At 38.2% G+C, this 14,558-nt stretch overlaps 1 protein-coding gene and 1 long non-coding RNA gene across 8 annotated transcripts in view; one reads left to right on the plus strand and one right to left on the minus strand.

The window, feature by feature from the left end:
* MAP3K1 (mitogen-activated protein kinase kinase kinase 1) overlaps window positions 1-14,558 on the plus strand; it is a 77,026-nt gene that overhangs the window by 19,782 nt on the left and 42,686 nt on the right. The window contains exon 1 of one of the 7 annotated variants that reach the window (XM_053223112.1): window positions 4,647-9,038. The exons of the other annotated variants lie outside the window; for them this stretch is intronic. The gene's annotated coding sequence lies outside the window, so the exon portion shown is untranslated. Of the gene's footprint in view, window positions 1-4,646; window positions 9,039-14,558 lie in introns of those variants that run through there. 7 annotated transcript variants of the gene reach the window in all.
* Window positions 12,582-14,558, minus strand: part of LOC113594399 (uncharacterized) — a 71,157-nt gene continuing 69,180 nt past the window's right edge. The window contains exon 6 of the long non-coding RNA XR_003414799.2: window positions 12,582-13,428. This is a non-coding gene — a long non-coding RNA (uncharacterized LOC113594399). The remainder of the gene's footprint in view (window positions 13,429-14,558) is intronic.

Genomic DNA, 14,558 nt, shown 5'->3' on the forward strand with positions numbered 1-14,558 from the left:
TTGAAAAACATCAAACTTGCTCTCCAGGAGCTGATTGTGGTAGACGGCGTGTTAGCATCAGCTCACACCAACAGGCCTGTACCCAGTACTGTCTTCCCACCTGTGCAGACCATTGAGTAAAGTACTTGAACCACTTTGAGTTTGTCCTCATCTATGAATGGGAAATAATGTCTTTCATACTTCAAGCATTTGAGAAAATTGAATGAAATGCTGGCTATGAAAGTGCTTTCAAAGGGTAACAATACAGCACTAGGATTTATGGTCCCAGCACTTCAGAATTCCAAAGTGCAAGCACCTGCCTCTCTAAGTATCACAGTGGCATTAGAGATCTGGAGCAGTGGAGTCCTGGGCTGAGGCGGCTGGGGCTGGCCAGTGCTGAGTTCCCATCAGCTCATCCTAGTTCAGCAGCGTACTCCTGCTGTGCTGCTCTTATTGGAAAGAGCAGTAATAGCTCACTTCCTCTGTGCCTGGTCCACTGGGTGCATCCTATAGCTTCTCTCATTTAAGACTTACACCATCCTTGTGAAGTTTTATTCCCATTTTACAATTGAGAAAGCAGACACTCTGAGAGTTGAGGTAACTTGGCAGCTAGTTGACCTTGAAGCCTGGATGTGAACCCTGGTAGTCTGACTCCAAGACTGTGTGCTCTTAACCTTTTTGATAATCTTTTATATATATATATGCATATATATATATATATTACACACACATATATATACATATATATATACACACACACATATATATATACATATATATACACATATACATATACATATATATACACAATATATGTATATAAATATATGGTTTATATACATTATACATATATTTTAAATCAGGAGATAGGTTTGAGTTACATCAGCACATTTTTTTAAAGTTTATTTATTTTTAGAGCGCATGAGTGGAGGACAGGCAGAGCCAACGCGGGTCTTAATGTCATAAACCATGAGATCGTGATCTGAAGTGAAAGCAAGATTTGGGCACTTAACCAACTGAGCCACCCAGGCACCCCAGCACATACATTTTATTATCTTTTATTTATTTCCTTTTCTTGCCTTTTATTGGAGTAAAAATCATATCTGATTATGACTTTTTAAATTATGGTTAAGTCTTCCAGAATACACAGGAAGCATCACTGAACCATGTTAACATTTTTCATTGTGATGTGAAGTTGGTATAAAATAAAGCCAATTGTAAACACAAATAAATTTAGACTTCATTGTGTTTACTGTGCCAGAGAAGAGAGTAGGCTCTAGGGTGCAAATATGGTCGGATTCTTTTTTTTTTTTTTAATTTTTTTATATTTACATCCAAATTAGTATATAGTGCAACAATGATTTCAGGAGATCACTTAGTGCCCCTTACCCATTTAGCCCATCCCCCCTCCCACAATCCCTCCAGTAGCCCTCAGTTTGTTCTCCATATTTATGAGTCTCTTCTGTTTTGTCCCCCTCCCTGTTTTTATATTATTTTTGTTTCCCTTCTCTTATGTTCATCTGTTTTGTCTCTTAAAGTCCTCATAGGAGTGAAGTCATAGGATTTTTTTCTTTCTCTGACTAATTTCACTTAGCATAATACCCTCCAATTCCATCCATGTAGTTGCACACGGCAAGATTTCATTCTTTTGGATTGCCGAGAAATACTCCAGTGTGTGTGTGTGTGTGTGTGTGTGTGTGTGTGTGTGTATACACCCTACATCTTCTTTATATATATATATATATATGTATACACATACACCCCACATCATCTTTATATATATACATATACCCCACATCTTCTTTATCCATTCATCCATCAGTGGACATTTGGGCTCTTTCCATACTTTGGCTATTGTTGATAGTGCTGCTATAAACATGGGGGTGCATGTGTCCCTTCAAAACAGCACACCTGTATCCCTTGGATAAATACCTAGTGGTGCAATTGCTGGGTCTTAGGGTAGTTCTATTTTTAGTTTTTTGAGGAACCTTCATACTGTTTTCCAGAGTGGCTGCACCAGTTTGCATTCCCAAAATATGGTTGGATTCTTAATGCACAGACCTTTGCCAACAGAATGGGAGATGTGCTTGGAATGCATGTGCATTAGAAGTAGTCATTGTTAACACCGTGGAGCCTTCACCCTTCACAGATTGCACGCACAGACTTGGTCTCCCCTGCACCCTGTGACACTGCCATTACTTCCATTATATAGTTGGTGGAGATACCTCACAAGAGTTAGGCAGCCTCTCCAGGCAAATGAAGTAGTAAGAGACAGAGTAGTAATCCTCTGTTCTGTATTTACACCCACTCCCTCCTGTGCCACCTCTCCTCAGCTTGCACCTGAGTGTCCTAGTGCATGCTCCAAGGTAGCTGCCTTGGGTATTTCAGGCATTTTGAAATTTATTTCTTTACACCTAAATGTAGTTATTAGAACTCTTTGTGTAAGTGGGTCTTAAAAAAATATTTTTCATGTCCAGTGGTTTTAAATAAAGATTCAATTCAGACTTCAGCATTTTTTTTGGTTGGTGTAATTTAATTGTTGGTTATGCCTGTTTACTAATTTGAGTAAAGATATTAATATCTAAGGCTAACATCCAATATAGACGTATGCCTAAGTGAATTCTAGTCCATTTATTCTCTTATTGATGTTTGTTCTCTACTAGTAATGTAAGTTAACAAATGCCTGCCTCCCAAATGTGGAATCTTTATTTTGTGTTCAGCAGACATCTTCTTTGATAATTAGAAGAGCTTAGTGGCTTTGAGAAAATTCAGTAATCTCCCTGACCCTATGCCTCCCTAACAAAGGCGATTATCTTTAACTATAGAAAGTCCACTCAGGTAAAAATGAAATCTCCTTCAGGGCAAGATAAATATCTTTGCCCTTAACTGTCTTTTATTCCCTTATTTTGTTTTCTTAAAAATCATAGTAATGTTTTTGCTGTCCTGTAAAACTTACATACGTGCTCCTTGTAGAAACTTAAACTGTCACCTCAATTCAGGCCATGTTTACTGGCATACTGTGTGCATACTACTGTGCTAGGAACTCATTTGGGGAGGTAAAAAGATGATTGACTTCTTGTGTCCTCTGACTGGTTATAGCACTACTGGTAGCTAGGTTCAGGAGAAACTCTTGGAGAAAATAGGGGTAGTTGTCCATTCTGCCTGGATTTGACAGTATTCATGTATATACTGGATATGAGGACAACTTCATAAATGCTGCCTACTGATTATCTTTTTAGGGTACAGATGATGTAGGCATTGAAGAAAAAAGATGAAGAAAGAAATATCATTGTGCTGTAAGAAAGGCCTCTTAATAAAAAAAGTAAGCTGACACACACACACTCTCCTAAGAAAACAATCAAAAATGATGCAGTGCCAAACTCCTGAAAATGATTTTATTATGTGTATTTTACTTATATACATCTTTTAAGAAAATAACTTGTGGAAAGTAAGATATGCTTAATCTTACATATCTTATTACAGTGATAATAATTCCTCCTTTGAGATTGAAGTTTCATGGCTTCTTATGAATGTTTGTAAGGATACCTTTGCTCACTTGAACCCTGGGTTGCTCAGAATCTTTCACAATTGCTGAAGATTGAAGAATGAATGGGGAGTTGCTGTGGGCAATTTTAATTCCTTGATAGATCAGCCCCGGTTCATTTCCGGACCTCTGAAAGAGTAGTGGGGAAATCCTAGCTCAGATTCCTCCTTCTGAGGAGTGCCAGGATTTCACGGAAGAGAGCAGAGGAGAACCTGCAAAGGAGATGTTACAGGACAGATGACACCCAAAAGGCAGGGGAGAGGACATTGTCCATGGAGAAAATGGTCAGCAGTGGCAGTGCCATTGGGCAAGGAATGTGAAGGTGGTAGTGACTGTCTTCTGACCAGCAGTTTTAGTGGGGTGGTGGGCATCGGAGCACCTGTGCTTCGTTAAGGAGTAACAGGGCGGTGAGGAAGCACAGGCTCCTCTTGAGAAGCTGGCAGAAGATGGAAGGGGAGAGAGGAGAAAGCCTAAGGGTTAGCAAAGGCAAAGAAGCATTTAGGATTGATGTGATTGGTCTTTATTTTAAGGCTAGGAGAGGGGAGAATGCTTATAGACTGAAAAGATGGAGCAAAGAGAGGAGGTTTTGTTGTTCAAGTAGTGAGCGTGCTTTTCTGAAACAGACGTTTCTTGAGGAGGAGGCTGGGAGGGCACTTGACTGAATGGTGAATAGGAAGCCAGTCTGTGATTAAAAGTTTGCCATGGTTATGAAATATGTAGATAGGCATTTTTTTCTGTGTTTAAATTATTATAGTTCATGGTGTAACAAAACATTCGCTCACTCAACAAATTTATTAAGAACTGGCTATGTGCCAGGCACTAGGAATACAGCAGTGAGGGAACAGATAAAAATCCCTGCTCTTACAGACATTATGTTCTAACAAAACACGGTTGTGATTGTACTTGGAACCCATTTCATGGTTTCTACATGCACAGTTTGTTCATGTCTTACAGACTTCCCTGAGGGTGACAAGGAACACTTTTTTTTTTAAGTGACTTTCCCTGCCCTAAGTGTTCAGAAGATTGCTTTCTGTCCAAGCCGTCTTGGTGGCTCTGATAGTTCTCTACCCTCTTCCTAATTGTCACTTAACAGTTGCCTCTTAGAAATAGTAACCTGGTCCTGTTTTAACTTGGTCAGCATGCATACCTAACTGGTAGCCAGTCACATTTTGATGCTGAAGGTGTGGTTTGGTGATGCATGTAGGGGTATGATCCCATAGTACTTTCTTGGTAATAAAGTATCAAAGATTTAAAATATTTTTAGAAAAATAGTTTAGGACATATTTAGAAATATCCCTATAAATATTACTCTGTTGTATAACAGATATAACTGATAGGCTTTCTTGGGTGGAAAGTGGTAGAGATATGGTGTATGCTTGACAGTTATGCAGTTTATCTTCTCTCTGCCTCAGGTAGAGGGTGACTTATTGCTTATATATGGCTAGTTGCTGTGGCCTTGATAAATTATGTTCTCTGAACAGTTTTTTGAAGTTTTGTCATATCTTTATGTAAACATCAAACTGATGGGAACACGGTTGAGAACAGCTGCTTTAGCTTATTTGTGAACACTTTGGACATCCATTCAGTTCTGCTGAAGGACCCAGGAGTGTCCCATGCAGTCTGCCATCCTGAGAATGCTTGTTTGGAACAATGAACATCTTTGTGTCATTGGCTAACATTGAATTCATTTGAATTTTATTTTTTAGTCATATTTGTATTTTTTTTAATTAAAATTTTTTTTATATTTTTGAGAGAGAGAGAGACAGAGACAGAGACAGAGCATGAGTGGGGGAGGGGCAGAGAGAGAGGGAGACACAGAATCCGAAGCAGGCTCCAGGCTCTGAGCCATCAGCACGGAGCCCGACATGGGACTCAAACTCACGGACCGTGAGATCATGACCTGAGCCAAAGTTGGATGCTTCACCGACAGAGACACTCAGGAGCCCCTAGTCACATTTGTATATTCAATGAAAGACTTTCATTGCAACTCACTCCCAAATCTTAGAATAAAATTGGTCTTCTAGAAATTGATGGTCTATTTTTCATGCTTATGCTATGGCTTCTAATGCATCCCACCACCTGTTTTCCCCTAAACTAGGAGAGTCCATGTTTGAGTAGTCTAGATTTGGGCTTCCAACACTACCGCTTCCCTGGACATACCCCCATTCATCAACCCCCTTGGCTAATTCCCTCTGAGGTTCCTTCCTAGTAAGATAGTAGTCTCATGACTTCTGCCTCTCCCCTCCCATGCACAAATCCTGTTGGGTTCTCCTTCAAGACTTTTTATTCTTACTAACCACAGGAAAATCATCAGGCATTAACAAAATGAGAGTCATGCTCAAGTTCCCAAACTTTGGGAAAGTTTTTTTCACTGAAATACAGATGTCTAAATTTGTGGTTCTTGGCTTCTTTTACCGGCCATCTCTTAGTATTCTACTGGGATGAAATCTTCCACTTTTCATTCTTTCCACAAAGCGTGGTCATAGAGATATGGTTTGGAGGCTCATATTGGAAAGGCATTCCTTCCTCCCAGCCTGCCGTGTATAGGTACCAAGCATTTGAAGGTCCATAATGTTAGAATGGAAAATGAGTAAGACCTGGTCTTACCCTCAAGTAAAATATAGCACAAGGGGAAAGATCAGTCTTTTCCTTTATTCAGCATGTATTTATTAAGTATCTCCCATATGCCAAGCTTTTTGCTAGGGTGGGGGACATAATGTTGAGACACCCCCCCCTCCACTTTCTGCCCTCAAGGATTGCACAGTCAAGTGTTGGAGACAGATAAGTGTCCATTTTAATAGTGCAATTTGCTGAGAGGGGATGGAAGAATCTATCCCTCCAAACTCAGACTGAAAGCCAGCCTCTGGGACAGTTTCTCTAAGGTAGAGATGACCCTAGAACTTAAGTGGTAAGGTGACAACTACAGGGCATTGAGACCAAGAGATACGCCAAGGAAAACTAGACAAATTTTATTTTTATTTTTTCCTTCTTTTGTGTACTAGATAAACTCACATTTTATTGTCAGCTTTGTTTCCATTTTTCAACCTAAAAGTTTCGAGGTTGGATATCAGCCAGAATGGTAATGAATTGAGTCAAAGTTATTCCAGGTAAAAAGAATATTCATATACATGCTTAGGAAAAAGAGTTGGTGCCTGCCATGATTTAAAACAGGAATAACATGGGGCACCTGGGTGGCTCAGTCGGTTGAGCGTCAGGCTTTGACTCAGGTCATGATCTCACAGTCCGTGGGTTCGAGCCCCACATCGGGCTCTGGGCTGACGGCTCGGCGCCTGGAGCCTGTTTCGGATTCTGTGTCTCCCTCTCTCTCTGTCCCTCCCCCACTCACGCTCTGTCTCTCTCTGTCTCTCAAAGATAAATAAACATTTTTAAAAAATAAATAAATAATAAAAAAATAATAAAACAGGAATAACACAATAATACAATTTATATATGTATAATCTTTTGCACCATTTTCATTCAGATCATTCTTTTATAACTGAGTTAATTAAAATTAGAGATGGTTAAAATGACTGTCTTTTGAAGAATGTACTAGGCTGTCATAAGTCAAAACCTGCCATTTTAAAATTAATGCAATTATTGGATTCTACTAAATTGTACCTTTTGCTACAGTGAAAAGGAATTGGCATATTCAGGAACACCTCCAGAATTCTGTTGAAATAAGGAAGACGTTATTTAGGTAGACAGACAGTAATGATTCAGACTATATTTGGGACCGGATATCAGAATTAATGTACCTTCTCTTTAAAGTGATTAGTGGGGCAAATGACATCTTTGATAGTAATAATCACTTAGGTTACATTTTTAAGGAAAGACTGCCACCTGCTGAATGAAGTTTTTTTCTTCTCATTCCATTCTAGAATGTTCTGTTTCACTTTGAATTCTTAGTTTTTTCAACTGTATATAGATAGCTTATGCCAGCCAAAGAACAAAGAAGTTAGGTTCACTCCTGATCTCATCTTCCAGTGGATTAAATAAGGTGTGCCTAGTATTCTTAGAGGAGGTTTGTGCCATCAAAACCAGTTGCGGAAAATAAAACCTTAACCTAAACACGATTCAGCACTTTGCAGGTTTCAAAACCTTCCCATGATTGTAATGTACTCACTGGCCCAAAGTTTTTGTTTTGTTTCAAGATGGGTATGTGGACACTCATTGAGTAGGAATAGGTGAGCAAATGTCTGGGAAGAAATTATGCCAAGGAATAACTGAAGGGGAATAAGGAACATACGAAATTGGTCAACATCTACTGGGGGAGACCTCAGTCACCTAGAATGTTAGTACAGAAGTAGTTTGATCACAACTTGGCTGTAGGTCATTTGAGGAGATTCCTGAAGTCAAGTTGGAAATCTAAATACCTATTTCACAATAATCCATATGGTACTTTTATAGTTATTAACAAGATGTTATCTCATCAGTGACAGGTTGAGAACGTGAACACTAGCAAACACAGCAGTAATAGAATTAAAATATTTTATTTGAGAATTTTACATGGCCATTACTTGTAGTTTATTGACACATTTGTGGTGTTTTGGCTTAATTTATTGTTAGGCGTCAGTCATTTGCAGCTTTTTCCACTTGTTTATTGGACTATATAAGTAGAGAATTTTTTTTTCTTACCAGAAGAGCTAGACAGTACACTAGATTGATTTATACTTGCTGATATAGACAGAGTAATTGTACAGCTCACAGAGGAATGACATTTTGTATTAAAATCTGGAACTAAAAAATCATATATACATTGTGTAAGGTATTAGAATTTATTCCATATAAAATGTTTATGTTTTTTATTCAAATATGTCAAGTTTGTGTCCTAAATACCAGATGTAATTAACCAAAGGTTAGTCACTTTTTCAGTTTGAGGAATGAATTGTATCTAAGACAGCAGATCTTAAAAAAAAAGTTGCAGTGATATCTACTTTTATTACTTAAATAAGCAGTAATAATTGGCTGAATGAATGATAAGCATTCTAAATATAAAAAGCATAATATTTAATAATACAGAATCAAAAAGATTTTACAGTAATTGTGTTTTCAGGTTAGCACTCAAAATGACACATTAAATATTAACATCTCAGCTTTTCTTCATTTACAAAAAGCAAACCATCACTTCTGTGACACAGATTAAGCATTTCTTTTTTTTTTTTTTAAACGTTTATTTTGGAGGAGAGCACAAGTTGGTGAGGGGCAGAGAGAGAAGGGGCAGAGCATCTGAAGCAGGCTCTGTGGTAACAGGCTGACAGTAGTGAGCCTGATGTGGGGCTCAAACTCATCAACCACGAGATCATGACCTGAGCCGAATGGACACTCAACTGACTGAGCCACCCAAATGCCTCCATATTAAGCATTTCTGAAATGATGACACCAGATTAGGATAAAAGCAGGCTGTATGTCTGCAGAGAGCTCTGGACCAGGGGAGTCAGAATTCAAATTGGACCATTGTCACCATTGCAGCCAAGACTTGACCAGAAACCAGCCATGCTTCATTTCTCATTTCAGGGTAGGTACTACTTTACATCTTTTTGACTTGTAGCACTTAAATATGCAAAAATGGCTGTTCTTTTAAGAAAGAGAAATTTGTGTTTAATTAAAAAAAAAAAAACTAGAAGAGTTTTTAATGTAAAACAACTGAAAGTCCATGTTTTGTGGTCTCTCCTTTCTTGAATGTTCTTCCTAACAGGTGTTTGACATTTCCGAGAGAGCTTTGATAGACTCTTAAATATAATACTCACCTCTTTTTGTGATGAGGTTTAAATTGCTTTTATGTAATGACTATCAAGTGTACAGAGTCTGTAAGTTTAGTATTTCCTAGCCTGAGTTTTCATAGGGTCTATGGATTCACATGTGTAACTTGCTGATGGTAAGAAAGGCTTCTCAGATTTTAAAATACTGGGAGCCACAGGATTATAGGAGTAGCAAAGAATATTTTACACAAATAAACTATTAGAAGGTACTCTCCAGATTTAACAAATAAGGGAGTTTATGGGTCATGTTGAGCTTTATATTTTTGTTTATATTATATCTCCCTTGTAGGACTAAAGCATTTATATAGTGGCATTAATAAACGAATCAGGGGTTCCTGGGTGGCTTAGTCAGTTAAGCATATGACTCTTGGTTTCGGCTCAGGTCATGGTCTCGCACAAATCGAGCCCCTTATTGGGCTCCATGCTGAGCATGGACCCTGCTTGGGATTCTCTCTCTCCCTCGCTCTCTGCCCCTCCCCCACTCACACGCATGTGCTCTCTATGTATGTATATGTATGTGTGTGTGTGTGTGTGTATATATATATATAAACAGACAATCCTCTTAATAGATGCAGAAAAAACATTTGACAAATACAGCATCATTTCTTGATAAAAACCCTCAAGCAGGGATAGAAGGAACATACCTCAAGATCATAAAGACCATTTATGAAAGACCTATAGCTAATATCATCCTCAGTGGGGAAAAACAGAGAGCTTTCTCCCTGAGATCAGGAACACAACAGGGATGTCCACTCACCACTGTTGTTCAGCATAGTGTTGGAAGCTCTAGCCTCAGCAATCAGACAACACAAAGAAATAAAAGACATCTAAATCAGCCTGGAAAAAGTCAGATTTTCACTCTTCGCAGATGACATGATATTCTACATGGAAAACCCGAAATACTCCACCAAAAAACTGCTAGAAATGATACATGAATTCAGCAAGTTGCAGGATATAAAATCAATGTACAGAAATTGGTTGCATTTCTGTACACCGATAATGAAGCAGCAGAAAGAGAAATAAAGGAATCTATCGCACTTATAATTGCACCCAAAACCATAAAATACCTAGGAATAAACCTAACCAAAGAGGTAAGAGATTCGTACACTGAAAGTTATAGAAAGCTTTTGAAATAAATTGAACAAACACAAAGAAATGGAAAAACATTCCATGCCCGTGGGTTGGAAGAACAAATACTGTTAAAATGCCGATACTACCCAAATCTACACATTTGATGCAATCCCTATCAAAACACAGAACTAGAACATTCTTCACAGAGCTAGAACAAACAATTCTAAAATTTGTATGGAACCAGAAAAGACCCCAAATAGCCAAAGCAGTCCTGAAAAAGCAAACCGAAGCTGGAGGCATCACAATTCCAGACTTCAAGCTGTATTACCAAGCTGTAATCATCAACACTGTATGGTACTGACACAAAAACAGACACATAGGTCAATGGAACAGAATAGAGAACCCAGGAATGGGCTCACAGATGTATGGCCAACTAATCTTTGACAAAGCAGGAAAGAGCATCCAGTGGAAAAAGACAATCTCTTCAGCAAATGGTGCTGGGAAAACTGGATAGTGACATGCAGAAGAATGAACCTGGATCACTTTCTTACACCATACACAAACGCAAAACGGGTAAAAGACCTAAATGTAAGACAGGAAAACATCAAAAATTCTAGAGGAGAACACAGGCAGCAACTTCTTTGACCTCAGTCATAGCAACTTCTTACTAGACGTGTCTCCAGAGGCAAGGGAAAGAAAAGCAAAAACGAACAACTGGGACTTCGTCAAGATAAAAACCAGGAATGTGGCCATCAGTGCCAAAAACATGAGAGTGCTACCACTGGGCCAGAGCTTTGGGTGTTTGCAGTAAAGTGAAGACTGTGCCCCAGGAGCCTTTTTTATTTCATATTCTGGGGCTTTCCTTAGGCATATAGAGATTAGAGAAAATGGCTTGTCCAGGTTTTGTTTTTGTTTTTTTTTTCCCCTTTGTCTGGTGTCTTAACGTTTACCCAAGACCTAAGTCCTTGGCAGAGAGTGAGTAGACAGGGGCAAATCTTAGTGACAAACTCTGGCCTCTGCTAGTAGTTAGATTAGTCCAAGTTTGCATGTCTGACACCCACTTCTCTTAGGATGGGTTCACATCAGGTGATTTTACCCATCTCTCTAGCTGGCTGTCAAATAATCTTTTTCTCCATATTTGGAAATCTTAGAGCCTTAGTTGCTCTAAAGACATGCTGAATTTTATGATAGCTTGAGAAGTCTTACATTAAGATAGTAAGACAGCTAGTTTTACTTTCTTCTCTAGATTTTTCTTCTTAGATATATTGACTTATTTGAGCCAAAAGGGACTATATAGATGATTCAGTACAGATTTCTCACAATATATACCAAGAACCACTACTCTACCAAAGGTGTTCTGCTAAAAGGGGCTTCTGTGCCAATGTGAGGAATACTGTGTATCTTCTTTTTTCACCCCTCTTAGAAAATTAAGATGCACATAGGTCTTTAAATAAACTCATTTAATTTCATTTTATCTAATATTTCCTAACAGTAGGGTTATAAACTGTTTAGTATTTTATAGAACATTATTTTCACCAAAGTTAGATCTTTTGTCTAGAAAATCTTTCAGCCTTAATCAACTCCATGCCAGTCCTTCTCTTTCCTTTAAAATTATTCAGGTGTTACCTTCTCTGTGGATCTTTCCAGGATTCCCCTAGATAAATTTAAGGGATGGAGATCCACTCCATCCTTGCAACTATTTATGGTATGTTAAAATACTTCTATTGTTGCAGAGATGGCCTCATATTTTCTTTACCATAGAGAAGTGCTAGACTAAGCACCTGGAGGGATAGAGGTCCTGTCTTATTTATCTTTTGTTTCTTTATCCCACTTTGTATATCTGATGCTTAGACCAGAGCTTACATGTAGTAGACATGCCAACATTCATTGAACAGAGTGGGTTTCTAGCATTAAAAGCATAAATAAGAAAAGCAACATTTATTAGGAAGTCATTTTTCCTCATTTTGAGCATCCCAGTTAACATGCCTTTCCACCAGCTAGAAGGAAGTAGTACTATAGAAATAGTATCAGCTGTTCTGCGGCATTTGAAAGAAATCATTCTCCTAGCAAAGGATGTAAGAGGGCTTTGTGCTCTAATTTGGTGCTATATCATACTCTCCTCCATTAATCTGGGAACAGTGAAAATAGCCCAAGGGTTTTTTATCAACATAGATGGTATTCACTCAAATTGTTACATTTTTAACTGTAAACCAACTTTTCTTAAAAGAGAGGAATATATACAGTAACAGTCCAGTCTTCCAATTACTAGCCGTACTCATTTGATCTCTTAAAAGAATACTCAAACTGAACTGCCATGCTTTTTGAAAAATAATTGACTTAGTAAAAATGTAGTTAACACACCCATTGGAGAAAGTTCCAAAGAAAAGCATACACCAGAGCCTCCATATAACACTGATTTGGGATCTTTTTGATGAAAAGCAAAATGGTTAAGGAACAGCCATCCCTCCCCCCACCCCCCAATACCTGCTTTGTGCCATGGACTATGTACTAGTGCTCTTAGACTGAGGACAGGAGACAGTGCTTTGTGGGAAGCTGTCCCCAGTAGTGGTGTAGGGAGTTCCAGTCTACTTCTGTAACGTATTGTAAAAGCCCCCTATACTTATCCATTGGTTGTCATTTAGACACAACCCTAGATTTGTCGTGTAGCACAAAGGGGAATTCTTAAAAGGAAATAGACATTTACCCGATACTATAAAGTATTAGTATCCTTTTCCTTGCTTACTAATCTGTGATCAACAGTTCAGGAAGAGGATGCTCATATGTCCTATTTTTCTCAAAGGTTTCTAAAGGTTCTTCATCAGGTATCAAGGACACAACAAAGTGGGGGATAAACTGGAATTTTTAGCAGTGACTATCAAAAGAATACAAGCCTCAGGATTAAAAGTTTTTGAAGCTTCCGTGGGTTTTTTTTTGGAGAGGAAGAAATGAGAAATGGGACCATATTGGTCTTAAACTCCCTCTGTAAACAGTGGTTCTCAGAAACTAGTTTACATTAGGCCTGGTAGATCTCCCAAGTTCGTGGGTGTGAAGAAAAGAATAGTATGAATCTTCTCTCTGGAAAGATGGATGGAAGAATAGTAGTAGTTAGAAATATTGTTACAAAGGTCATTACTGTGATGAGTAAAACAAGTATTTTTGAAAAATACTTAGTTTAAGTAATAAACATTCCCTTGGCAGCAACTTTTCAGTCCATTTGTCTGTTATTGTTAGCAGAATAGCATTGTTTTTCTGTCACAAGGATTTTCATGTATTTTGTGAGTTGATCAATCTTACAAAATCATGAAACTGAGGGTGCCTGGGTGGCTCAGTCGGTTAAGCATCTAACTGTTTTGGCTCAGGTTATGATCTCACAGTTTGTGAATTCGAGCCCTATGTCAGACTTTGTCTCCCTCCCTCCCTTTCTGTCTCTCTCAAAAAATAAATAAACAGTAAAACATTTTTTTTAAATCACAAAACTCATTTCTATTCAATTCCGACAGTTTTTATAGTTTTCACTCATCTACCATAAATATTGCCATTTAATTTTAGTTCATAATTTGTGACAAGTCCGTGAATTTCACTGAACTTGAATCATTGTTGGTTCACTTTAGTCTGATTTGTTTTCTTTTATGCACATACATGAGGGGTGTGACCTTGAAAAGATGTCTGCCTTCACCGTCTTGTTTTTCTCTGAGTGCCTTTTTAAAAACGTTTTCGATTTCAAATCGCTAATCTTCTTCTAGGATTTTTATTTCCTTACTAACCTAACTTGATTACTACCTTGATTCATCTTACTTCCTTTAATTTTCTTTAAATTCTGAGCCTGCGTGGCTCAGTCGTTTGTGTCCAATTCTTCATCTCAGCTTCAGGTCATGATCTCACAGTTAGTGAAATCAAGCCCTGCATCGGGCTTTGCGCTGATAGCACAGACCCGGCTTGGGATTCCCTCTCTCCTCTCTTTCTGTACCTCCTCTGCTTGTATTCTTTCTCTCTCTAAAAATAAACAACAAAAATAAATAAATTCTTATTGCCTCCTGGCAAGTTTTAACTTCTGTTGTAGACATTTTCTTGACTGGTCCGTCACATACTTGTCATTACATATGACTGTTATATGTCCTCTGGCTTGATAAAGTATATATAATTATTCTCATTTGATACAAATTTATTGATTTTCAAATTCATCTATTAGCACATTTAGAAGGCAG

This window comes from Acinonyx jubatus, chromosome A1, assembly GCF_027475565.1.
Source record: "Acinonyx jubatus isolate Ajub_Pintada_27869175 chromosome A1, VMU_Ajub_asm_v1.0, whole genome shotgun sequence".
NCBI classification, from domain to species: domain Eukaryota; kingdom Metazoa; phylum Chordata; class Mammalia; order Carnivora; family Felidae; genus Acinonyx; species Acinonyx jubatus.